This window comes from Bos grunniens, chromosome 8 (genome assembly GCF_055505025.1).
Source record: "Bos grunniens cultivar Pamir isolate PY7600 chromosome 8, Bosgru_T2T1.0, whole genome shotgun sequence".
NCBI lineage: Eukaryota > Metazoa > Chordata > Mammalia > Artiodactyla > Bovidae > Bos > Bos grunniens.
The window spans coordinates 26,627,841-26,652,784 of NC_141172.1; the positions used below are offsets into that span (position 1 = coordinate 26,627,841).

Genomic DNA, 24,944 nt, shown 5'->3' on the forward strand with positions numbered 1-24,944 from the left:
AATGTTATTGACGAGACATCAGCCTCAAGGAGGAGTGTGGGGCTGCAGCTCTTTCTGAACCACAAGAACCTCTGGGTGGACAGTGATGGAGAGGAGGAGAGGCGGCCATGAGTGGGGCTCATGGGCCGGCTCTGTGCAGGCCGGCATACATTAGTGAAAGACAGATGCTCCGTGGCCAGAGACAGATGCAGTTCTCCAGAAGCCATTTATTTATGAAATAATTATGAACGCACAGTTGAATCATGGATTTTCATTACCGCGTGTGCCCAACACTCTTTCTTGATTCATATTTCGTTGGAAATGAAGTGCTCTGGTTGCGGGTGGGGGCGGGAGGGGAGGGGGACAATCTGCAGTGGGAGTCCTGAGATATTTCCTCTCTCTTCTCTCTAACCCGCTGGCTGTCTTCTCTTCCTTGTGTGTCTGTGTGTCCAAGCCCAACCCCACACTGTCTCCAGAGGGAGTTCCATTCTGATCTGTTCTTAGAAGGACTCAAGTTTTCAGCCTCCTAGGTTTACAAATCAAAGCCTCTTTCAAAGGAGCTCAGCCTTCAAGGGGCTTCCCAGGTAGCGCTGGTGGTAAAGAACCTTCCTGCCAATGCAAGAGATGCAAGAGACTCTGGTTTGATCTCTGGGTTGGAAAGATCCCCTGGAGGAGGGCATGGAAAGCCACTCCAGTATTCTTGCCTGGAGAATCCCATGGACAGAGGAGCCTGGCGGGTCGCAAAAGAGTCAGACACGACTGTCCAACCAACACATGACAACCAGCCCTCAAGGCCTAGCAAAGTTGGGGCTGACTGATTCTGGCATGCTGGTGTGGGAAGGAGACCTTTGATGGGGTATTAAAATAGGCAAGAAGACACAGGGTACAAAGACTCCCCACTTTTCCACGCTCCTTCTACATCAGATCCTAGTTCTTATCTGTAGGAAATTTCCTACGCTTCCTATAGGCTTCTGTAGCAAAACAGCACAGACTGGGTGGCTTAAACCAGCGGTCCCCAACCCCTGGGGCATGGACTGGTACTGATCTGAGGCTTGTTAGGAACCAGGCTGCACAGCAAGAGATAAGCAGCAGAGGGCAAAACCAAAACTATCCCTCCCACCCGCTGCTGGCTTAAACAACAGCCATTCCTCATAGTTCTGGGAAGTCCAAGATCAAGGTGCCAGCAAATTCAGGCTTGGTGACGGCTCTTCTGGTACACAACATCCTTCCTGCTGTGCCTTCATGTGGCAGACAGAGAGGGCTTTGGCCTCTTCTTACTCTTAGAAGAGCACTAATCCCACCATGGGGGACTCCACCTTAAGAAAAGAAAAAGAAGAAGGCAATAGGCTCCATACTCTATCTACCCCTGGTTCCTTCAGTGAGGAAACTGCCTTTCCTCTTCAGCTCATCACCTTCCCCTGCCCCTCAGAGTTGCTCTGGCCAGAAAGGAAACCTCAGTGACTGTTTATTACTGTGTCTTAGGCTGTGTTTATCTATAGCAATGAACCTAGTACAAATCCCAGTACAGTGATGGTGAAAAATACAGATTACAGGCCGATATCAGGCTTTCAATTCCTTGCGTGGGTCCTAGAGAGGCAGTCATGAATTGGATCAGTCCTAGGAAAGCTTGAGTGGAGAACTTCTAGAGTCTCAGAGTGAGGGAAGTGAGTTGCAGGATTATTCCTGGCAGGGCTGCTGGGGAAGCAACTGATCAAACCAGGCGTTCTGGCATTTTCATTTCATGAGGCTTCAGCACCCCTCCCCTTGGTCTTCCCAGCACCTGTTTCATCCCTGCCTCACACTCTTCTCCATGTATTTATCTTCCCCCTACCTGAAAACCCTGTGGGAGCTAGGGCCTCATCAAGGCAACTTTGAATCTTAGTTCCTAAGTCCATAGGGTTGCAAAGAGTTGGACACGACTCAGTGACTGAACACACATGCAGATAGCAGGCACTTCATTTCCAAGCTGGATGGAGATCTCTATTTTGTTACTAAGTTTAGCTCTTTCCCAGAAACTCTTAACTTCCAACTGACTCCAACTTTTCTTTAAAACCTGGTTGGTCTAAATGATCCTTATATGGAGAATATGTGTTCACTGGTGATTTTAAAGTTTTTATAAAGTGGCAGAACTCTTTCCTCCCCAACAAGACCTAACCTGAGTTCCCAAAGTATAAACAGATCAAACAGGAGCTAGTTTGGAGGAGAAGAGATGGACCAGTAGCCAGAAGAGGGAGTCAGGGATGAAGCAAACTTCTCCCTAAGGCTCCTGTCACCTGTGCTCGTCTGAAGGCAGAGTTTCCAGGGGAGTGGCTGTGGAGGGGCCAAAGATACATAAGGGTGTCACCCCATTCCTGAGCCTCCTCATTCCTGTCACACACACACACACACACACATATGCGCACACTTGCACAATCACATTAAGAGGAAGCGGCGAAAAAACCAGTCAGATTTGATTTTGACACATCAGAGGGTGATCTTTGCCCAATGCCCTCTGTTCCTAGACTGTGGGAGTGTCACACACGTCCCTGCTCTGTACCCCCTCCAAGCGAGTCTCCTCTACTGACTCACCTTTTAGAGCAGCTGCTCCTCTGTGCTAGTGGCTTTGTGCATAGTCATCATCTGGGTGACCTTCGGCAATTTGCTTACCCTTCTGTTTCTGATTTCCTTCCAGTGTAGAAAGGGGATCATACTACTACTTGTTTCAGGGGTTTGTTGAGAGAATTAAATGACTTAATGCCTATAGATGCTTAGAATTGTGCTGGGCGCAAAATACACACTGAAATCCTGTTCAACATTAATTCATCCCTACAGCAGCCCTGCAAGGGGGATGTTTTTCAGATGAGGAAACTGAGACTTGAGGACAAATGCTTTACCCAAAGTCCCTCAGCTACCAAGTATTAGAGCAGAGCTTGCTTCCAGCCACATTGCCTCTGGTCTGCTGATACTTCTGAGTCTTCAGAATCATCTCAAGTGAATGGGGTCTGCCTGGGGTCTGCCATTTCCTTTGAAGTCATCGAAACCTGTGTTTTTACCCTCTGTGTATGTTTGATCCCTACAAACTGAGCCTCACTGTTCACCACTATAAGGTCAAGTGCAAGGTGGCATCAGGCTTTCAGGGCAGCCTACAGGTCATAACCTTCACTGAGGTTGGATGGGCTGCGCAGAGCTTGGTGGCCTTGGGGGACGTGCTCTATCCTTAAGGGAAAGGATTTCGAAAACAGATATAGTCAATACGTACCATTAATAGGAACTGCAGTGGCTGCTTCATTCTTCAAGGTAATGACCTCCCTGAGGGCAAGGAGCGTGACTGCTTAATCACCTCCTGTGGACTCATGGGCACATTTGTCTTTAATTGGTCTTTTTTTAAGCAAATGGTAGCAAAACTAAGATCTTTCCAACTTGGATTTTTTTTTCCTTTGGTCTGTGGAAACTAATTTTTTCACACACACACACACACATAAAGAGGAACATTCAGAAAAATGTGAGATATTGTCATTTTGCATAGAGAACTTTGGGATAACTGGGGAAATAATGTGAGCATAAATGTTTAAATGTTAGTGTGCTGGCCCTGGAGATTATCACCTTTCTTAACACACAATTCTCCATTCAGTATTGGCAAAATTGATGTAGTTCCTGCCTTTAAAAAGTCCTCATAACTAAATAAAGGACCACAGTTTACAGCAGAAGACAGAACAAGTAGCAAGATAGTGCTAAGAGAGATTAGGGAGTCTAAGGACTGTAAGCAAAGATCATTGGTGGTGGTCAGAGTGAGTCTACAAGTTGACTGATGTCATAGAACCATTGCTACCAGGGAAAAAGGGACGGTACAGACCAGTCACAATCATTGCCCTGGACACAATATGTAAAGACATGTCTCGGGCCACAGCTAATGACAATTTTTTTTTATGGACATGGCCCCATGCTGGGACTGGTGAATGAAGGTGATGCCATCACGGTCCTCCAGTCTTAGGGAAATGAGACCTGAATTCCGGAAATCATTCTATAACCACTAAAGACAGAGTTTAAGTCTGACTAGGGCTGGGGGCAGAATGGAAAGGGAGAGGTTAGTTCGTGATGATCTAGGGAAAAATGTTGAGGCCCTGATGGCAGTGACAGCAGGGGAAATGGAAAGCCACCTTTAGGGGATGAACCCTGACATCTGAGGGACCTGGAAATCGGACAGAAGACTCAGATCACTGGTAATTCCAGATTGCAAGCTGAGTTCCTCAAACACCACAGTACCACTGAGAGAAATACAGATGGAAAATGGGAAAGCCAATTGGTCAAGGGGCCAAATCACTGCATTTTAGACTTCTAGGTTGGATCTGGTCATCAGATACCAAGTGGAAATATCCTGCAGGCAGCTCTAGATTGGAGATTTGCTGACATGGGATCACTGAAGGAAACAGTCTCAGGCTTTGGAATAAGCCCACTAAGAACAGAGATGAAGAGCCTTCAGGGAGGCAGGAGAACCAGAGAAGTGAGGCACCAGGAACCAAGAGCAGGTTTTGAAGGAGGAGTACGTGTCCAATGCAGACACACACTTCTGAGAGGTCTGGAGAATTAAGGATTAGGAAACAGTCATTTGGTTTGGAGGTTGGGGTTTTTCTGACGACTCTTGAGAGAGAACTGTGAGTAGCACCAGAAGGTGGACACCAGTTGAAGAAAAGGGTTTAGGGAGAAATTGGGAGAGGAGGAGGTTATGGCTGCAAACACAACTACTTCTAGATCCAAAGGTTCGAAACAGAAAAGGAACAATGAACTAAGATGCAGGCTAAACAGGTCAGTGGGTCAGGGTTAAGCCTCTCAAGTTGGCATGAGTGCTGTGTGTTTGGGCTCCCTGGTGGCTCAGTCGGTAAAAAATCCACCTGCAATGCAGGAGATCTGGGTTCAATCCCAGGGTTAGGATCCCCTGGAGAAGGGAATGGCAACCCACTCCAGTATTCTTGCTTGGAGAATCCCAGGGACAGAGGAGCCTGGTGGGCTACAGTCTAAGGGATTACAAAGAGTCAGACACGACTGAGTGACTAACACACACACACTCTGTGTATTCATATCAGATGAATGTGACCAGAGGAGCATGAGAGAGGGAAGCCCAAGAGTGGACAAAAGTGAGCCACGGAGAAAATGTTTTCCAGGTTAGCATGGGTGACATGAGGGGGGACCTCAGCAAAGACAAGAGGACACTGAGCTAGAAGGGATGAGCAGGACGATGACTGGTGAAGGAGAGGTAGGAAACCAGAGAGGATGGAACTTCTTGTACCAAGTGACAGTGACTTTCTCAGAAGTAGATCAAAGAGCTCCTGGCAGGAAATTCAGAAGGGGTGAATTTCCTGCACCACTGCAGGAAATGACCAGCAGGGGTGCAGGACAGGGTGCTTCCAGGGTCCCTCCAAAAATGTCGGCCAGGGCTACCATTCACTTCCTTTCTCGTCTGCTTGGGAAACCCGAGTACTTTCCTGAAGCACTTATGGTCCACTTGGCTGGAGAGGCTGGAAGCAGCTGAAGTTGATTTTCTGAACGTGACTGAGAGGATCAAAGCAGGGTTCAGTGAGGGTGTCCCGGGAAGAGAGGAGGTGCCTGCGGCAATGGAGACAGTCTCAGAGTGGGAGGCTCCAGGCACCACACAGACTCAGTCTAGGCACAGAGCTGAGCGGCATCATAGGAGGGGAGGCCAAGAAGGTGGGAGGCAAGCCAGTTCAGAGAACTGTGAGCTTCTTCACATTAATGAGCTTCAGTTTCAGTCTAATAAAAGTCCTGTGTCTAGTAACCCACGGGTCCCTGAGACCACCCCCAGGAGCCTGTGGTGGAGACAAGGTAGTTGATCCTAATGGGAGCCAGGTGCTTAATAATAATAATAATAGCTAATACTTTTAGAATACATTGCTTTAAGTTCTCTACATATAACTCATTAAATTTACTTACCCAGTGGGGTAAGTCCCACTCCTCTCCTGTCCTTTTGATGAGGAAATAGAGGCACCAGGACATTAAATGACTTGCTCAGGGACCCGTAACCCATCCATGAATCTAGAGTCTGGACCAGGCAGTCTGATGTCTCTTGGGTGGCCCTGTCAACATCATGATTTCAAAGCTTGTGTTGAATATCTACTCTGGGACGGGTGCTCTGATGGTAAGTGATGGAAACCAAAAGAGGTACGTGCATGAGGGTCGGCCTCCTCAGTGGTTAGCAGGTTACAGCAGGGCACTGCCATCACTATGGAATAGTAACTAATGTCTTTTCCAGGATTTCCTGCTTTCTGTTTATGCCATGCACTCCTACCCCACCCTGATTATTTGAATAAGAGAATACACAAATGTCTCTGGAGAAGAAAATGGCAACCCACTCCAGTATTCTTCCCTGGAGAATCCCATGGACAGAGGAAAGTCTGGCGGGCTAGAGTCCATGGGGGTCACAAAGAGTCAGACACGACTGAAGTGAATTAGCATAGCTGCTGCTGCTGCTGCTAAGTCACTTCAGTCGTATCCGACTCTGTGCGACCCCAGAGACGGCAGCCCACCAGGCTCCCCCGTCCCTGGGATTCTCCAGGCAAGAACACTGGAGTGGGTTGCCATTTCCTTCTCCAATGCAGGAAAGTGAAAAATTAAAGTGAAGTCGCTCAGTCGTGTCGGACTCTTAGCAACCCCATGGACTGCAGCCTACCAGGATCCTCCGTCCATGGGATTTTCCAGGCAAGAGTACTGGAGTGGGTTGCCATTGCCTTCTCCGAATTAGCATAGCAGGCATATACAAATGAAGAGATGGATTTAAAATAGTGGATAATTAGTAAAGAATTACCCTTCATTCCTGGCCTATTAAATGTGTAGGATTCATCAGTTTTTCTGAAATAGAACAGAGTTACCACCAGGAAAACCCGACTGAATTTGTTCCTCCTAGCCTGCCTCCTTGAGAAGCTGTCTCTGGCTTCCAGGGCCAGTGCAGTTTCATCTGTGGTCAGTGGTCCAGGCAGAAGGACTCAGAGATGCCTCGGCTCAATCTGACTTCAAGTTGATGCTGAGCCTGTTGGATTCCTCTGACCTAGGTCTTCTGTCCCACTGTGCTCTTCACTGTACCTTTCTCAATGCCCTAGTTCTGGCTGTTGTCATTTCTCATCTATGCTATCGTAGTGTCTTTGAACACAGAGACAAGGGAGCTTTCGAGCCACATGGATCTAAATTTGATCTTGACTCTACCACTTATTTGCAGTTAAACTCTGGGGCAGGGCTTCCCTGGTGGCTCAGATGGTAAAGAATCTGCCTGCAATGCAGGAGGCTTGGGTTCGACTCCTGAGTCAGGAAGATCCCCGGGAGAAGGGCATGGCAACCCACTCCAGCACTCTTTCCTGGAGAATTCCACGAACAGAGGAGCCTGGTGGGCTACAGTCCACAGGGTCGCAAAGAGTCGGACACAACAGAGTGGCTAACACTCTGTTGGCAGTGAAGTAAAGTGAAACTCTGGGGCACATGTCTAGCTTTCTTTGACTTCAGTTTCCTTATCTGCACAATTCAGAAAACAATGCATGGCCTTGAAGGTGTGTGAGGATGAAATGGGAGAGACTACATCAAGTGTCTACTACAGGGTCACATTAGATACTATATAATTCATAGATATTATTATTAGATCTCTCACCTCCAGACCAGCCTAATATGTTGCTGCCAGATTAATCTTCCCCAAATACAATTTTGATCATGTCACTTCCTATCCTCCCGCAAACACTGCTGTTGCCAACAGAGAAAAATCTGTTTGTAAGGGGAGTTACTTACCTCATTTTTCCTATCTGGTTGCCAGAATCTTGACTACAAGAGGCAGGTCACTCCCACTTAGCCCACTCTTGCTATAAAAATACCTGGAGAGGTTCTTGAACTTAAGAAGACAATACAAGGGTTTGTTAATCATGGTTGAACCCACCCAAAGGGATGAGACCAATATAAGTTTCAGCATATGGTTAGGTTATGCATTCTTACGCAATGGGATAATAATTTTTGGAAATGTCAACAAAATTTTCTCCCCATTATAATTTCTCTGGCCCTTTGCCCCCTTCAATTAGGCTAGTCTTTCTGTATTCATTCCCTCAGGAAAGAATGTGATAGGGGAAGGCAGAGCAAAAGGGAACTTCTTCTTGGCTTTGAGGTCCAAACGCTAGACCCTGTGAGGAAAGAAAGAACTAACTGACAAAAGATAGAGGAGACATTTAGGATTAAGAGCAAGATGTTCCTGCCTGTGGTGGTGGTTTAGTCACTAAGTCGTGACTGACTCTTGCAAACCCATGGACTGTAGCTTGCCAGCCGCCTCTGTCCATGAAATTTTCCAGTCAAGAAGACTGGAGTGGGGTGCCATTTCCTTCTCCAGGGGATCTTCCTGATCCAGGGATCGAACTCGAGTCTCCTGCCTTGGCAGGTGGATTCTTTACGACTGAGCTTCCAGGGATTCCCATTCCTGCCTGGACCCCACTAGAAAAATCACTGGGATTATGGGAAACCGAGGAAAGGGAAAGTGATGGATGAGATGTTTAATGGGGGTGTGCCACGGCCACCCTCATCCCAATCCCTGCAGTCAGCCCACCCTCTCGTTCTCACTGGCCCACCCAGGGCCCTGTGACCTCTTCTTCCTGCCATCTACCAAGGACTTGCCTTCACAGCATGTCCGTGACCAGCCACAGGGAAGCTGTTCTCTGTACTCTGCCACTTCGCTCCAACTATTTGATTAATTCTGTTTAAACTCCCCTTAAGCCCTCCTCCAGGCTAACAGGGTCCAGACAGATCCTGTTACAATTATGTGTTATGAACCAAATCACACACAGCTGGGCTCAGGTTCAGTAACTAAAGATGTCTCTATTCCACTCAGACATGGATGTGTTCTCCAAAGAATGCAGCTATCATGGAGAGATGGCAGAGGGTGCGATTATTTTTGAGATGGGGACCCTGAGGGTGTATCTTGAAATTGATCCACAGAGGTGATGATACAGAAGGTACATTTCTGATCTGATGGAAAGAGGTTCCTGGCCCTTCCCCACTGACTCAGAAGCTTCTCTCTAGTGTCAGTCTCCAGGTCAGAATTTCCACAGGGAGGGTGGGAGTCAGGAACACAGCCAGATTCAGTTACCTGGGAGAGGCTGTTGGTGGGTCCAGACAGCCTGTGAGGCCTTCTGTGGTGGACTTTACCACAACTGGCCCCCCACGAACCATGCCTTCCTGTGTGGTCCCCTCTCCTATGGACTCTGGGCTGGGCCTTGTGATTTGCTTGGTCAATGAGACATAAGCAAGCCGGATGCAAGCAGAGAGTCTTGCACAATGGGGCTCATCCTCTTGGGACTTCCTTCTTGGAAACCAGCTACTATTTGGTAAAGAAGCGAATATAGACTACCAGAGGGAGAGAGAAACCCGAGGCACAGTAGCTTTCAGCCAGGACTAATTACCAGACCCATGGGTGATACCTTCATGGACGTCTCCCCAGGTGAATACAGCAGCCTAAGAGACTCCAGCAGATACACATGCCACAGAGTTGAGCCATCCCCGCTGAGTCCCTCCAAGTTACAGAATATGAGTAAATAATGGCTGCTGTCATCTAAAGCCACTAAGTCTGGAGTCGTTATTCGTGCAGCAAAAGGTAATAGAAATTCTTTCCAGAGGACATTTTCCCATCCAATTGCAGGGGCTTTCCACAAGACAGGGACCTTGTCTATTCTGATCCTATATCCTCAGCCCCTAACAGACCATAACAGGTGTTTAGTAAATATTTGTGAAATACATGACATGAAATAAAAAACACAGCATCTACACAGCATTATGATGCCTTTTGTCCTGGCTAGTTCTCTCCCTTCTAAACCATGAGCCTTGAAACTTCCATTTATTATAAAGAAATGGCTGGCAAATTTCTAAATATATATGTAACAATTTGTTAAGTGGGACCTTGACTGCTGTCTATAAAATTTTGGTTCACCGAAAGCTGATGTCAATGTGTGACAAATACCCCCTATATTCCAGAGATTGGTGCTACACACATTTGCTCACATGCTGAGGTGACTAAATTCTTTTCTGACACCTTGATCCATTCTTCACCTCCAGCCTATAAAAGAGAAAGATGGAGAGGCACTAGACAATTGTGATCAGGAGCCAGAAGTTGGAGCCAGACAGCCTGGCTTCAAATCCCGACTGGGTCACATCTGAGCTGTGAGACTTCAACCAAGTTACTTAACCTCTCTGTACTTCCATTGGCTTGTCTGTAAAATGGGGGTGATGAGAGCATCTACCTCATGGGGATGCTGTGAGGATTAAATGGTTCACCGTATAGAGACCAGGGAGTTCTATAACTATAAACAGAACCCAAAGAACAGTGCCCAGCTCACGGCAAGGACCTGAGTCAGCTGTCATCACTGGAAGATCTCTTTGAGGAAAGCTGGCTGCATTTCCTGGTATGTGAACCCCAAGTATGGGGTTGTTTGCCAGAGGGGAATTAATATCTCATGTGTCACCCTGCCCAATGCTCCACCTGAGTGACTGTTGAACTGAAGAAATATCTTGACCCTTCTGGAGCTTTGCGGGGAATGGACATGGTGAGAGATTTTAGCAAACGTAACCTATACCCCTTGGCAGTTGGAGGCACTGAGACTGGAAAGGTCCAGAGGAGAAAGGCTGACAGAGTGAGGAGAAGGGGCTGAGGTGGATGTGGTGCATAGGCCCAGAGTCTGAGGGCTTCTTCTTCCACAAGGAAGAAGCTCCATACTCTCCTTGAGAAGACATTGTCTCTCACACCTTTGCACCAGTGCTTAGCTCTGGCCCCAGCATCCAGGGAATGTCCTCTATTGACTTGTGAATGAATGCACTCTCTCCTACAGTAGCCCAGCTCTGCCCTCCCCCCAGCAAAGCCCCCAATGGGTGGGCAAAACTGGACAGTCTGGAGCCAAACAAACTTGGCTTATTGCTCTGGCAGACCAGGGGAGGGCTGCTGTGTTTCGTTGTGGCTGGTCTTGGTTCTTCTGATGCACCTCTCACTCCTCCAGACACAAGAACATGCCCTGGAGGAGAGATGGTAGCAGACACTGTGCCAGATTGAGAGCTCAGGCTGCAGGGAGGAAAGCCAGCCTCAGCCATCTTTCTGGAAAGTTTCACAAGACCAGAATTAAGGGGTATCTGGAAATGTCCCCAGCGGCCTAGAAGACTTGGATAAATTGGCAAATATGCTTGTCTTTTTCCTTCTACCCGATGACTGGGTGACATGCATGATGGACAAAGGTCCCAGGCTGGTGCTTTGGGGACTGGTGATATGGCATCTGTAATCTGTATCTCAGGCAGCTGACGGCCCTGGTGGAAGGAAGGCGGGTCCAGGGTGAATAACCCTGCATAGAGAGGGGCCAGGATTCCCAGCACCCTTAGCTTGGGTGTGTTCTGTACTTACATCTGACTGAGGGTGTGTCTGATGTTTTGGGAATTCATATCATTGCAAATAAAAGCTCAAAGCCACACACTGAGAAGCTAGTCTCTGGAGGTTTGGAAAAACTGTTCAATTTTCCCGAGTTGCCCATAGAACAGCTCCTCCCTAGTTTCATTTGCTCTTCGAAAAGCATTTTCACAGATATCCTTTCATTAGATCCTCATAACAAGCCCCCAAAGTGGGTGGGAAAATACGACTATTCTTACTTTGCAGAGTTCCCAGATTAAAACACTTGCCTGGGGTCAAACAGCCCTGGGTGATGATGGCACATCACCTAATTCTGCCTCTATTCATCTCTCCACCCCCTCCCCCATCCATTTCAGAGCAGACCTTCCCCTCTGGCCACCTCTAGTTCCCAAGCTCCAGCCTTGGGCCAAGGCCTGGGGCCTCATTTGGTCAGAAAGGGAGTTCAGGTAGCTATGAAAGTTGTTTGGATCTTGCTCCCACAATGTCATTATTTCAAGCTCCTTTTCTGGTAGACTTTAGACCTTTCCAGTGTCTTTAACCCAGAATTTTTTAACCTAAACTCATTTTTAGGTAGTATTCAAACTTGGTCACAAAGTCAGATGTCTAAGGTATTCATCATGCTTTCATTCGTAAAAGGCCTGAATAGCCTTTGCAAATAGCCTGAATATTCAAGAAGGAGCCTAGTTAAAGAAATGAAGATATGTTCAATCAGGGAATACTATTCAGTTCTTAACAAAAGTCACATAATAGAAGGACATTGAATGTCATGGTAAGATGTTAAAGATCTTTTGTTAAATAAATGAAATGGGTTACACCAAGAGTGTTTCAGGATGGTCCCGTCTTTGCTTTAACAAATATTGGTATCTCTGCAAATTAACAAATATCCAGAACGCTTACACCAGAACAATAATGGTACCTATTTCTGGTTTGCAAGATTATGGATTTTTAATACTTCTCTTTGATTATGTCTTTAAAGTTTTAAAATACTCTACATTCAATTCCTGCTCTAGTGGATGGCCTTCCTGTGAGTACCCCCACAACTTTTAGGCCCCACAAGTTAGTGCATGCTATGCTATGCTAAGTCACTTCAGTCGTGTCCGACTCTGCGCGACCCCATAGACGGCAGCCCACCAGGCTCCCCCGTCCCTGGGATTCTCCAGGCAAGAACACTGGAGTGGGTTGCCATTTCCTTCTCCAATGCATGAAAGTGAAAAGTGAAAGTGAAGTCGCTCAGTCGTGTCCGACTTCTAGCTACTCCATGGACTGCAGCCTACCAGGCTCCTCCATCCATGGGATTTTCCAGGTAAGAGTACTGGAGTGGGGTGCAAGTCAGTGCATGGCCCGCTGCAACTTCCCATCCCCCATCCTTACTTCCCAGCATCTCATGGGAGTTTCCTCAGTCTCCTTGCCACTCTACCAGTTGCTGGCCTGTACCTCACAGGCCTATGAGCCTGGTGCTTGCCCAGTCACAAGACCAAAGAAAGGGCCTAGAGTCAGTGACACAGCCATCAGTGGTTCAGTGAGTGGAGACTTACACGTCTGAAGCCAGGTTCTGAAGCGACACCCAGAGGGTGCGGCAGATGACGGGCAGGACAAGGCAGCAGTCTTCATGACTTCTGGGGGAAGGGGAGGTTACTAGTTATTGAGAGAATTACTTCAGGTTGGCTCATCAGTTACCAGGGAGATCAGCAGAGGGGCAGGCCCCTCACCACTCCTTTAATAAGCCAACAGGTGAAGATATTCTGATCTAAAGGTTAGAAGGATCAGTGGCTGGGGCAGGTATAGGGGAAGGCCAGTCATTTGAGTAGGGTGTAGGTGAAGCAGATGCTGGTAGAGCCAGGAATGCACACAGAGCATGAAAACAGTCATCTTGAGTGGCCTGACCACTTTATCTAACTTAATCTTCAATGCCATTCTGCGAGGGGAGCGTTACAACTCCTGTTTTAAAGATGGGAGACTGAGGTTTAGAGAGGTTAAAGAACTTCATTAGGGGTATGCAGCTAATTAGTGGTGGAGCTAGGGGTATGACACAGGTCTGCCTGAGTCCTCAGCCCCCTTTGCAAGCCCTGACACTTCTTCACCACGGCTGACCACGAACGCCTTCATTTCACGAGGAATCATCCCAGGGGCCTCACTGGCTTCGAGTGCCTGCCACTGTCTGAATTTAAACCTGCTGTCGGCAGGGCTTGAGGAGGTGGCTGAATTGCCAGTACCAAGCCTGAAGACCTGATTTCCTGAGCTCTCCATCACCTGGGGGCACCCAAGCGGGTGAAAAGACACAGTGACCTACACTGTACCTATGCACAGGCAGTCAACTTCCCCGTCTGTGTCCCGTATGCAAAGCGTCCAGATCACAGACGTCTGTGGGTGAGGACTGAGTCCAGGGAGCCCTGCAGGAGTAGAGACCTTTTGCAGAAAAAGGAATTTTCAAGTTGGCGTTTAAAAGTTTGAAATCCAAAGGAATGCGTAAAGGAAACAAAAGCCAAAAACAAAATAAAAATCCACTCATGGGCTGAGCTCTGGGTATCAAATATTCTCTTTGTATTGTGCAAGGGAGGCACCGAGCATCTGGGGCTGGGGTTTTCAGCTGGCCATGCAGAAAACGCTCCCGGGCACTCCCTTTAAAAACTAAATCAACATTATTTTAATTTGTGTTCCCTGCTTCCTCATTCACAGTGGAGGGGAAGGTGTGAGGCTGAGCAAGGAGCATATTTCTCTTACAAGTTAACTTAACATGCAATATGCTGGGGATTACTCTGGGCTCACTCAATACCACAGCCCAGAGCTTTATAGAATTCTATTGATCTTAGCTAAAGCTGTTTAATTTTTTTTGCTTTAATTTTCTTTCCTTATTTGCTCATTAAGTTGAGGTAAGGAAGGGGAGGGGGACTGATGGCAGGCCCCTCTCCCCAGATTTAAAGCTGGCTTGAGGGACCCAGAAGCTGGTCTGCCCTCACCCACTGGCAGCATGTCTTGGCAGTATTTTAACCCAGTGGCTTGGTGAGGGGGTGGCTTAGGGGAAGCAGGTATCGAGTGTCTTGGCCCCCATGGAGTTTCTCTGCTACAAATACTCATAGAATAAGGACCCTTTGTGCACAACTTTGGCCATTTGATGCGAAGAACTGACTCATTTGAAAAGACCCTGATGCAGGGAAAGATTGAAGGCAGGAGGAGAAGGGGGTGACAGAGGATGAGATGGTTGGATGATATCACCAACTCAATGGACATGGGTTTGAGTAAGCTCCGGGAGTTGGTGATGGACAGGGAAGCCTGGCGTGCCGCAGTCCATGGGGTTGCAAAGAGTTGGACATGACTGAACTGAACTGTGCACAACCCTGAGGGAAAACCAGAGAGTGAACCTGACATGGATATAACCCACCAGAGCTTACCTTCTGAGAGCAGAGAGAAGCACTTTTCTCCACAATAGGACACGGGTGGGCCAGGAAAATGGAAGTAGATATTCATTTTTGCTGTTAGAGGAGGCACAGAAGAATGAAAATGTAATTTTTCCCACTCACCCTCAAAATGTCTGACTCCAGGGGAGTCCCCACATAGGGTCTTTGGGGACTTGGGAAGACTCATGAAGTGGCAGGAGTCATGGCTGGAGCTTGGGCAGAAAGTGGAGGAGGTGGGGAGAGGACCACTCGGGCTGATGGTCTGAGGGTAGAAACTGTGCTGGGCTTCCTTGCTGTCCTTTCTGGGCCAGACTGCATCACTTCTGAAAGGGCAGACCCCGGTCATGGGACTGATTATTAAGCTCCCATGTTTTGGGAGCCTGGGGAGGGGAGGGGCTGTGGCTGCAGTGAGCTCCAGGAGTGCACCTCTGGAGCTTACTGCTGCATCAGGGCCACCGCCTGCAGAGGACTGACTGCCGCTGACCTGTGCTACCCTAGAGTAGGAGGAGCCAGGGTACTGGTGGTGGCCACCAAAGATGGAGAACCAGGCCCATCGTAGCTCCTTTAGTCCTAAAATTCTTGTTTGACCCAACATATAACAGGAGGGAAGCCTAATAATAATGATAATAAATAACAGCTTTTGAGCTTTACTCTGGGATAGGCACTGTGCTAAGTTTTCTATGTATATTATAATGAATTGCCATAAAATCTCTCCAAATAAATTCCATTCTCATCCTCTTTCAGTAGATGATAATACCAAAGTGGAAAGAAGTTGGGTCTCTTTTCTAAGTTCTTATAGGTGGGAAGTAGCAGAAGCAGGATTGTTCCTTCTCAATCTGTATGCAGGTCAAGAAACAACAGTTAGAACCAGACATGGAACAACAGACTGGTTCCACATCGGGAAAGGAGTACATCAAGGCTGTATATTGTCACCTTGCTTATTTAACTTATATATAGAGTACATCATGTGAAATGCCAGGCTAGATGAAGCACAAGCTGGAATCAAGATTGCAGGGAGAAATATCAATAACCTCAGATATGCAGATGACACCACCCTTATGGCTAAAAGTGAAGAAGAACTAAAAAGCCTCTCGATAAAGGTGAAAGAGGAGAGTGAAAAATTTGCTTAAAACTCAACATTCAGAAAACTAAGATCATGGCATCCGGTCTCATTACTTCATGGCAAATAGACGGGGAAACAACGGAAACAGTGAGAGACTTTATTTTCTTGGGCTTCAAAATCACTGCAAGATGGTGACTGCAGCCATGAAATTAAAAGACGCTTGCTCCTTGGAAGAAAAGCTATGACCAACATAGACAGCATATTAAAAAGCAGAGGTATTACTTTGCCAAAAAAGGTCTGTCTAGTCAAAGCTATGGTTTTTCCAGTAGTCATGTATGGATGTGAGAGTTGGACTATAAAGAAAGCTGAGTGCCAAAGAATGGATGCTTTTGAACTGTGGTATTGGAGAAGACTCTTGAGAGTTCCTTGGAGTGTAAGGAGATCCAATTAGTCAATCTTATTTTCTTGATGAGTCTGGCTAATGGTTTGTCTATTTTATATGGAGGCGAAACAACACGCTTCTGAATAACCAACAACCAGTCAATCCTAAATAAATCAGTCCTGAATATTCATTGGAAGGACTGATACTGAAACTCCAATCCTTTGGCCACCTGATGCAATGAACTGACTCACTGGAAAAGACCCTGATGCTGGGAAAGATTGAAGGCCGGAGGAGAAGGGGATGACAGAGGATGAGACAGTTGGATGGCATCACTGACTCAATGGACATGAGTTTGAGTAAGCTCCGGGAGTTGGTGATGGACAGGGAAGCCTGGAGTGCTGCAGTCCATGGGATTGCAAAGAGTCGGACATGACTGAATGACTGAACTGAACTGAACTGATGCTGGCTCCTAGACTCCTTGCCCTCAGCCATTGTGCCAATGCCCAATTTTACAGTGCCTATAGATCCTGAGGCCCAGCCCTTAGTGGTCGTCAGCATAGTTTTGTTTGGAGGAAGAGTAAGAATTAAACACAATGTTATTTGCACCTAATATCAAGGAACAAATTTATATCTGCTACAAGAGAAACAGAAGATAAAATGCTATAGGAGCTTAGTGCTCAAACAGCTTACTTTTGATGGAAAAAAAGTTTTTTTTGAGGGGGTACTGTAAAAGGACAAGTGAACATGCAAAAGAGAACTAAGGAGTTTCTGGAGGGCAGGGTGACTGAAAATTCAGCATCTAACTGGAGACAGGGAGCAATTGCATCGACTATGGCATGAAATTTGGAGAAGGCGATGGCACCCCACTCCAGCACTCTTGCCTGAAAAATCCCATGGACAGAGGAGCCTGGTGGGCTGCAGTCCATGGGGTCACACAGAGTCGGACACGACTGAAGCGACTTAGCAGCAGCAGCAGCGTGGCATGAAATTGGGAACTAATGGAGGCTGTGTTCAGACTGCAAAGGGTTAAGAGGATTGAATTCTCTGCTGAAGGTCAAGGGTAACAAAAGGGTTTCATCTCAAGGGCTGTATGTGATTGGCAGTGGCTCTCCCAAGTGTTTTGTGTGCAGAATACACAGAGTCAATGGGAAAGAGAAATTGATCCCATAGCAGTGTCCACCATAGGCAGAGACTTACCAATCTCATTTCCGGTCCTGACATTCAACAAAAGACTCTGAGAGAGGACAGTGTGGTTGGGCCTTAGTCAGGGGTATGTGCCCCAAATTCTTACTAAACTTTTGGTCATTCTGAGGTCCAGAAACTGATTCCTTTATGGTGCCAATTACTTTTATCCCCCTCACCCCATACCAATTTTATTGGAAATGCCTGGAAATAGTGAAATCAAACTATATTTGGGGGTAGCTAGAGAGCTCTTGTTGAATACACTTCTCATCTGGAATTGCTCACTCTGAGCCCATGTGCAGAACCCGGCATGGGACCCCAGAGAGGCAAGTTCTAAGCTGGGCTCTGCCAGTAACAGCTGGGGGGCTTTAGGCTCACACCTGGACCTCTCTGAAGTTGTGCGACATCACAGAACTTTTGTGAGGAGAAAAGGAAGTAATATTTGAAAATACTACAGCAAAGAAAACATGCTCTCCTGATCAAACACCATGTTTTATAAAATAAAAAATGCCATTGTTTGTAAGATATCCTACCACTTTATGCATTATTAAGAAAGAAATGCTGCAACTATAGTCCCCCATCTAGTATCAATTATATTCTGTTATCAAGGATGTAAAAATGCTGGAAAAACAACATTTTAGAATCAGTGAACATTATGAAAAAGATCTAGCTCCCAGTTACTAACTCCCATATAAATAATTTAAAAATGTGTTTTCTTGGGTTATGGACCAGCTTGTTAATTCATTAATTTCCATGATACCTAACACAAAAATCTGGCCTCCCATTCTTACTTGGTAACTGAAGTTGGAGAGATATGGTTCTTAAGGGGGAGACTGTCCCAATTTACAATGACTATGAAAACACCAGTTTGACTGTTGGTCCAGATATAACTGGCTCTAAATCATATAAACTGTCAAACAGCCTAAATTAAACACTTGCTAGAAATATGTTAAGGTCAGGGAGCCCTGTGATTCTGTGTGTGACACAGTAAAGCTGTGTTGGATGTCAGCTTTGGGCTGGAAACTGTAGAACATGAGGCCCAAGCTGATGCTCGGAAGCCTGGAATTCACCCTCTTCTCCATCTTAACTATTTGTATAATTCTTGAGAATAAGCTATGTGAACACAAACTATCTCCTAACCGAGCAACCCCCGTCTGGAAAACATGTATAAAACATTCCTGGGGGGAGCTTCAGGATAATCTGCTTACTTGTGTTTATTCACACTGGGGGAAAGGTTTTAGAGGAAAAGAGTATGAACTAGTCAAGCCATGTGGTTGGAAAGTGATGGAAACTCAACTTTAACTGGCTACAGGGGAATCATAAAAGGTCTAAAAGATGCCCAGAGACCTTGGGCCATGATGGTGCCAGGTCTGTGCCTTCTCTTTGCCTCTCTCCATCTTTCATCACCTTCTATGCAAACTAGCTGCCTTCAGGCGACCGAGACTGTGGCTGCTGACAGCTCCCGAGGGCCCTATTTAACAATTTTACCACCAAAGATAGCCTGAAGCCCTTTCTTTACCTCTAGTCTGAAACATCCCAGGGAAGAATCCTGATTGGCCCAGTTTAAATCAGGTACCACACTTAGAGAAATCAACTGGGGTCAAGGGGCTAAGGGACTATGGCTTTTGACCCCAGTTACAAATAAAGGCTTTGAGAGACGAGGAGGAACAATGTCCTAAATGGGGTGGATTGTATTGCAGAGAAAGGTAGGGGTTCTGGCAGACAAATAATGCATCTCATTACCATTTTACTCTTATAAAAGCCCTCTCATTGCATGATAAGAGGAAGAAAAGTCCTTTGAGGTTTCAGTTCAGTTCAGTTCCGTCGCTCAGTCGTGTCCGACTCTTTGCGACCCCATGAATTGCAGCCCGCCAGGCCTCCCAGTCCATCACCAACTCCTGGAGTTCACTCAAACTCAGGTCCATCGAGTCCGTGATGCCATCCTGCCATCTCATCCTCTGTCGTCCCCTTTTCCTCCTGCCTCCAATCCCTCCCAGCATCAGAGTCTTTTCCAATGAGTCAACTCTTCGCATGAGGTGGCCAAAGTACTGGAGTTTCAGCTTCAGCATCATTCCTTCCAAAGAACACCCAGGGCTGATCTCCTTTAGAATGGACTGGTTGGATCTCCTTGCAGTCCAAGGGACTCTCAAGAGTCTTCTCCAACATCACAGTATAAAAGCATCAATTCCTCAGCGCTCAGCTTTCTTCACAGTCCAACTCTCACATCCATACATGACCACTGGAAAAACCATAGCCTTGATTAGACGGACCTTTGTTGGCAAAGTAATGTCTCTGCTTTTCAATATACTATCTAGATTGGTCATAACTTTCCTTCCAAGGAGTAAACGTCTTTTAATTTCATGGCTGCAGTCACCATCTGCAGTGATTTTGGAGCCCAGAAAAATAAAGTCTGACACTGTTTCCACTGTTTCCCCACCTATTTCCCATGAAGTGATGGGACCAGATGCCATGATCTTCGTTTTCTGCAATGGCTCACAAGCGCGGCCCAGAGGAGCTATCCCCGGCCCGAGGCCAGGGGTGGTGGCCGAGAGGAGCAACCTTTGAGGTTTAGCTAGCAACAAAGCAATCTTATCACTTATCACTATAACAGGCCAATTTAATCCATTTGTCAATAACAGGACCTCCACAAAACCATATCCTATCCACTGTCTTGGTGAAGGCTAACATGCCATTTTACAGACAGCTTACTCTGAAAGGAGATGTGTGACCTCACTGCAGGATTCTGAACCTTCAAAACACTGCTAATTCGAGAACTTAGTCAAGTCCTATCCGACTGCATTTGTACTTTGTACAAGTGTAAGATTGATGGACTGCAATATTCAGAAAGACTAATTCTCCTACTCCAACCTACAGACCAACCTTGAAAGCATCTTCAGAAGCCTAGTTACTTGTGTGCCTTGACCAAAAACATAGCCTCCTCTTCTCCTAAGAAATAGTCTATGAAACTTATTGCTATGATCAATGATGCTGCAGAAGATGACATCTATTATTTTACAAGGACCCTCAGGAGAGCTACTGGATTGGTCTCAGTACCAGCAGTGACTATGTTGCTTCCCTGAAAAACTGGCTTATTTTTACTTTACAGATTAAATTTCCATGGCCTTTCATGTTTCCCTCCTCATGGTGGCTGCTGGGAAGTGCAAAGAAAATTTACAACCGCCTGTAATTCAAACTTGAATGTTTAATTGTGGGTGTTTAGTTTACACACTTATTTCTTGATGCCATCCTACTTCTCTGACCCTATTTTCCCTTGTCTCAAACTTAAAACCTTATGTAACAGTTACTTGATCTTGGAGTAATATTTACATCTTTGTAAGCCACTTAAATTTCTTTTAAGATTAAGGTGGGGATATGAGTATAGGAACCTGGAATGTCAGGTCCATGAATCAAGGCAAATTGGAAGTGGTCAAACAAGAGATGGCAAGAGTGAATGTCGACATTCTAGGAATCAGCTAACTGAAATGGACTGGAATGGGTGACTTTAACTCAGATGACCATTATATTTACTACTGAGGGCAGGAATCCCTCAGAAGAAATGGAGTGGCCATCATGGTCAACAAAAGAGTCCAAAATGCAGTACTTGGATGGAATCTCAAACACGACAGAATGATCTCTGTTTGTTTCCAAGGCAAACCATTCAATATCACAGTAATCCAAGTCTATGCCCCAACCAGTAACGCTGAAGAAGCTGAAGTTGAATGGTTCTATGAAGACCTACAAGACCTTTTAGAACTAACACCCAAAAAAGATGTCCTTATCATTATAGGGGACTGGAATGCAAAAGTAGGAAGTCAAGAAACACCTGGAGTAACAGGCAAATTTGGCCTTGGAATACGGAATGAAGCAGGGCAAAGACTAATAGAGTTTTGCCAAGAAAATGCGCTGGTCATAACAAACACCCTCTTCCAACAATACAAGAGAAGACTCTATACATGGACATCACCAGATGGTCAACACCAAAATCAGATTGATTTTTTTCTTTGCAGCCAAAGATGGAGAAGCTCTATACAGTCAGCAAAAACAAGACCAGGAGCTGACTGTGGCTCAGACCATGAACTCCTTATTGCCAAATTGAGACTTAAATTGAAGAAAGTAGGGAAAACCACTAGACCATTCAGGTATGACCTAAATCAATTCCCTTATGATTATACAGTGGAAGTGAGAAATAGATTTAAGGGCCTAGATCTGATAGATAGAGTGCCTGATGAACTATGGACTGAGGTTCACGACATTGTACAGGAGACAGGGATCAAGACCATTCCCATAGAAAAGAAATGCAAAAAAGCAAAATGGCTGTCTGGGGAGGCCTTCCAAATAGCTGTGAAAAAAAGAGAAGCAAAAAGCAAAGGAGAAAAGGAAAGATATAAACATCTGAATGCAGAGTTCCAAAGAATAGCAAGAAGAGATAAGAAAGCCTTCCTCAGCGATCAATGCAAAGAAAAAGAGGAAAACAACAGAATGGGAAAGACTAGGGATCTCTTCAAGAAAATCAGAGATACCAAAGGAACATTTCATGCAAAGATGGGCTCGATAAAGGACAGAAATGGTATGGACCTAGCAGAAGCAGAAGATATTAAGAAGAGGTGTCAAGAATACCCAGAAGAACTGTACAAAAAAGATCTTCAAGACCCAGATAATCACAATGGTGTGATCACTGACCTAGAGCCAGACATCCTGGAATGTGAAGTCAAGTGGGCCTTAGAAAGCATCACTACGAACAAAGCTAGTGGAGGTGATGGAATTCCAGTTGAGCTGTTCCAAATCCTGAAAGATGATGCTGTGAAAGTGCTGCACTCAATATGCAGGCAAATTTGGAAAACTCAGCAGTGGCCACAGGACTGGAAAAGGTCAGTTTTCATTCCAATCCCAAAGAAAGGCAATGCCAAAGAATGCTCAAACTACTGCACAATTGCACTCATCTCACACGCTAGTAAAGTAATGCTCAAAATTCTCCAAGCCAGGCTTCAGCAATATGTGAACCGTGAACTTCCAGATGTTCAAGCTGGTTTTAGAAAAGGCAGAGGAACCAGAGATCAAATTGCCAACATCTGCTGGATCATGGAAAAAGCAAGAGAGTTCCAGAAAAGCATCTATTTCTGCTTTATTGACTATGCCAAAGCCTTTGACTGTGTGGATCACAATAAACTGTGGAAAATTCTGAAAGAGATGGGAATACCAGACTACCTGATCTGCCTCTTGAGAAATTTGTATGCAGGTCAGGAAGCAACAGTTAGAACTGGACATGGAACAACAGATGGGTTCCAAATAGGAAAAGGAGTACATTAAGGCTGTATGTTGTCACCCTGTTTATTTAACTTATATGCAGAGTACATCATGAGAAACACTGGACTGGAAGAAACACAAGCTGGAATCAAGATTGCCGAGAGAAATATCAATAACCTCAGATATGCAGATGACATCACCCTTATGGCAGAAAGTGAAGAGGAACTCAAAAGCCTCTTGATGAAAATGAAAGTGGAGAGTGAAAACGTTGGCTTAAAGCTCAACATTCAGAAAACAAAGATCATGGCATCCGGTCCCACCACTTCATGGGAAATAGATGGGGAAACAGTGGAAACAGTGTCAGACTTTATTTTTTCGGGCTCCAAAATCATTGCAGATGGTGACTGCAGCCATGAAATTAAAAGACGCTTACTCCTTGGAAGGAAAGTTATGACCAACCTAGATAGCATATTCAAAAGCAGAGACATTACTTTGCCAACAAAGGTTCGTCTAGTCAAGGCTATGGTTTTTCCCGTGGTCATGTATGGATGTGAGAGTTGGACTGTGAAGAAGGCTGAACACCGAAGAATTGATGCTTTTGAACTGTGATGTTGGAGAAGACTCTTGAGAGTCCCTTGGACTGCAAGGAGATCCAACCAGTCCATTCTGAAGGAGATCAGCCCTGGGATTTCTTTGGAAGGAATGATGCTAAAGCTGAAACTCCAGTACTTTGGCCATCTCATGGGAAGAGTTGACTCATTGGAAAAGACTCTGATGCTGGGAGGGATTGGGGGCAGGAGGGGAAGGGGACGACAGAGGATGAGATGGCTGGATGGCATCACTGACTTGATGGACGTGAGTCTGAGTGAACTCCGGGAGTTGGTGATGGACAGGGAGGCCTGGCGTGCTGCGATTCAAGGGGTCGCAAAGAGTCGGACATGACTGAGCGACTGATCTGATCTCATCTGATCTGATGAGTATTATTTGACCTTGAGTGCAAAGGTTTTGAAGCCTTTCAGACAGACACATCTCAGTGGACTATGGCACAATGTATACAGTGCTGATCCTTTCAGAACCCAGCTCATATCTCAGGGACATCCTTATGTTGTACCTTTGCAGGGGTTTCTAAACTTACCTGCCACTCTTTGGCTTCAAATTACATTGTGAATTTATTGATTTTTCTTCATAATATTTTTGGTCACAGAAACAGCATTCCTGGAGTTATTTTGTGTTCTTTGCTAGACCTGGGAAGTAAATTCACTTCCTTGTGGTGATGAAGTCCAAAAGAGAACACAGTTTATTCTCCTACAGTATTTGTCTATGTTCAAAATATCTTCAGGGCTTCCCTGCTGGCTCAGTGGTAAAGAATCCACTGAAGTAAGGAGACGTGGGTTCAATCCCTAGTCCAGGAGGATCCCACCTGGCATGGAGCAACTAAACCCATGCTCCACAACTATTGACTCTGTGCTCTAGAGTCCAGGAATCCAAGTACTCAAGCCAGGCACCCAAACTACTGAAGCCCTTGTGTCCTAGAGCCCATGCTCCATGAGAGAAGCTGCTGCAGTGAGAAGCCTGTGCACCGTAACTGGAGAGTAGCCCCCACTCGCTACAATTAGGGAAAAGCCCTTGCAGCAACAAAGACCCAGCACAGCCAATAAATAAATAAGTAAAAATATTAAAAAGAAAATCTTCAAGCCTTCATAAATCTGCAGTTGCTGAGAGATTTGTAACTAACGACAAATCTTAAATATTCAGGTTTAGGGCTTCCCTGGTGGCTTAGATGGTAAAGAATCTGCCTGCAGTGGAAGAAACCTGGGTTCGATCCCTGGGTGGAGAAGATCCCCCGGAGAAGGGAATGGCAACCCATTCCAGTATTCTCACCTGGGAAATTCCATTGTCAGAGGAGCCTGGTGGACTACAGTCCATGGGGTTGCAGAGAGTCAGACGCAACTGAGTGACTAAGACTCTCCCACTTTAGGGATTAAAAGGTCCAACAATAACAAAGACAAAGCAATTACTGTCTGCAATAAATGATCCATAGCAATGACTTTTAGAAGAATACTTGATAAGCGACTTTCATTTCCACTATGGGGGGGTCACATGGAGAGTATGAAGAACTCAGCCAGATGTAAGGATGGGAAAGCGGATCATCTAAATGAGCCACTCATCTCTCAACCGGGAAACAAGGGAAACGCTCCTCAGGGAGACTGGCGGCTCTTCCCAGTCATTTGCAACCCAGTCCTGCATTTCTCTTCTGGGAGTCTTTATGGCCTCAGAGCCGAATTGCACGATCCGCACCAGCCC

General features: G+C 46.0%; 1 long non-coding RNA gene across 1 annotated transcript; it reads right to left on the reverse strand.

The window, feature by feature from the left end:
* Positions 1-189: 189 nt before the first annotated feature.
* LOC147366864 (uncharacterized) lies at positions 190-13,058 on the reverse strand. Its single transcript, XR_015169511.1, has 3 exons — positions 12,910-13,058; positions 7,741-7,840; positions 190-1,295 (listed from the first exon to the last, which is right to left on the reverse strand). It is a non-coding gene; the product is annotated as an uncharacterized LOC147366864 (long non-coding RNA).
* Between the last annotated feature and the right edge of the window lie 11,886 nt (positions 13,059-24,944).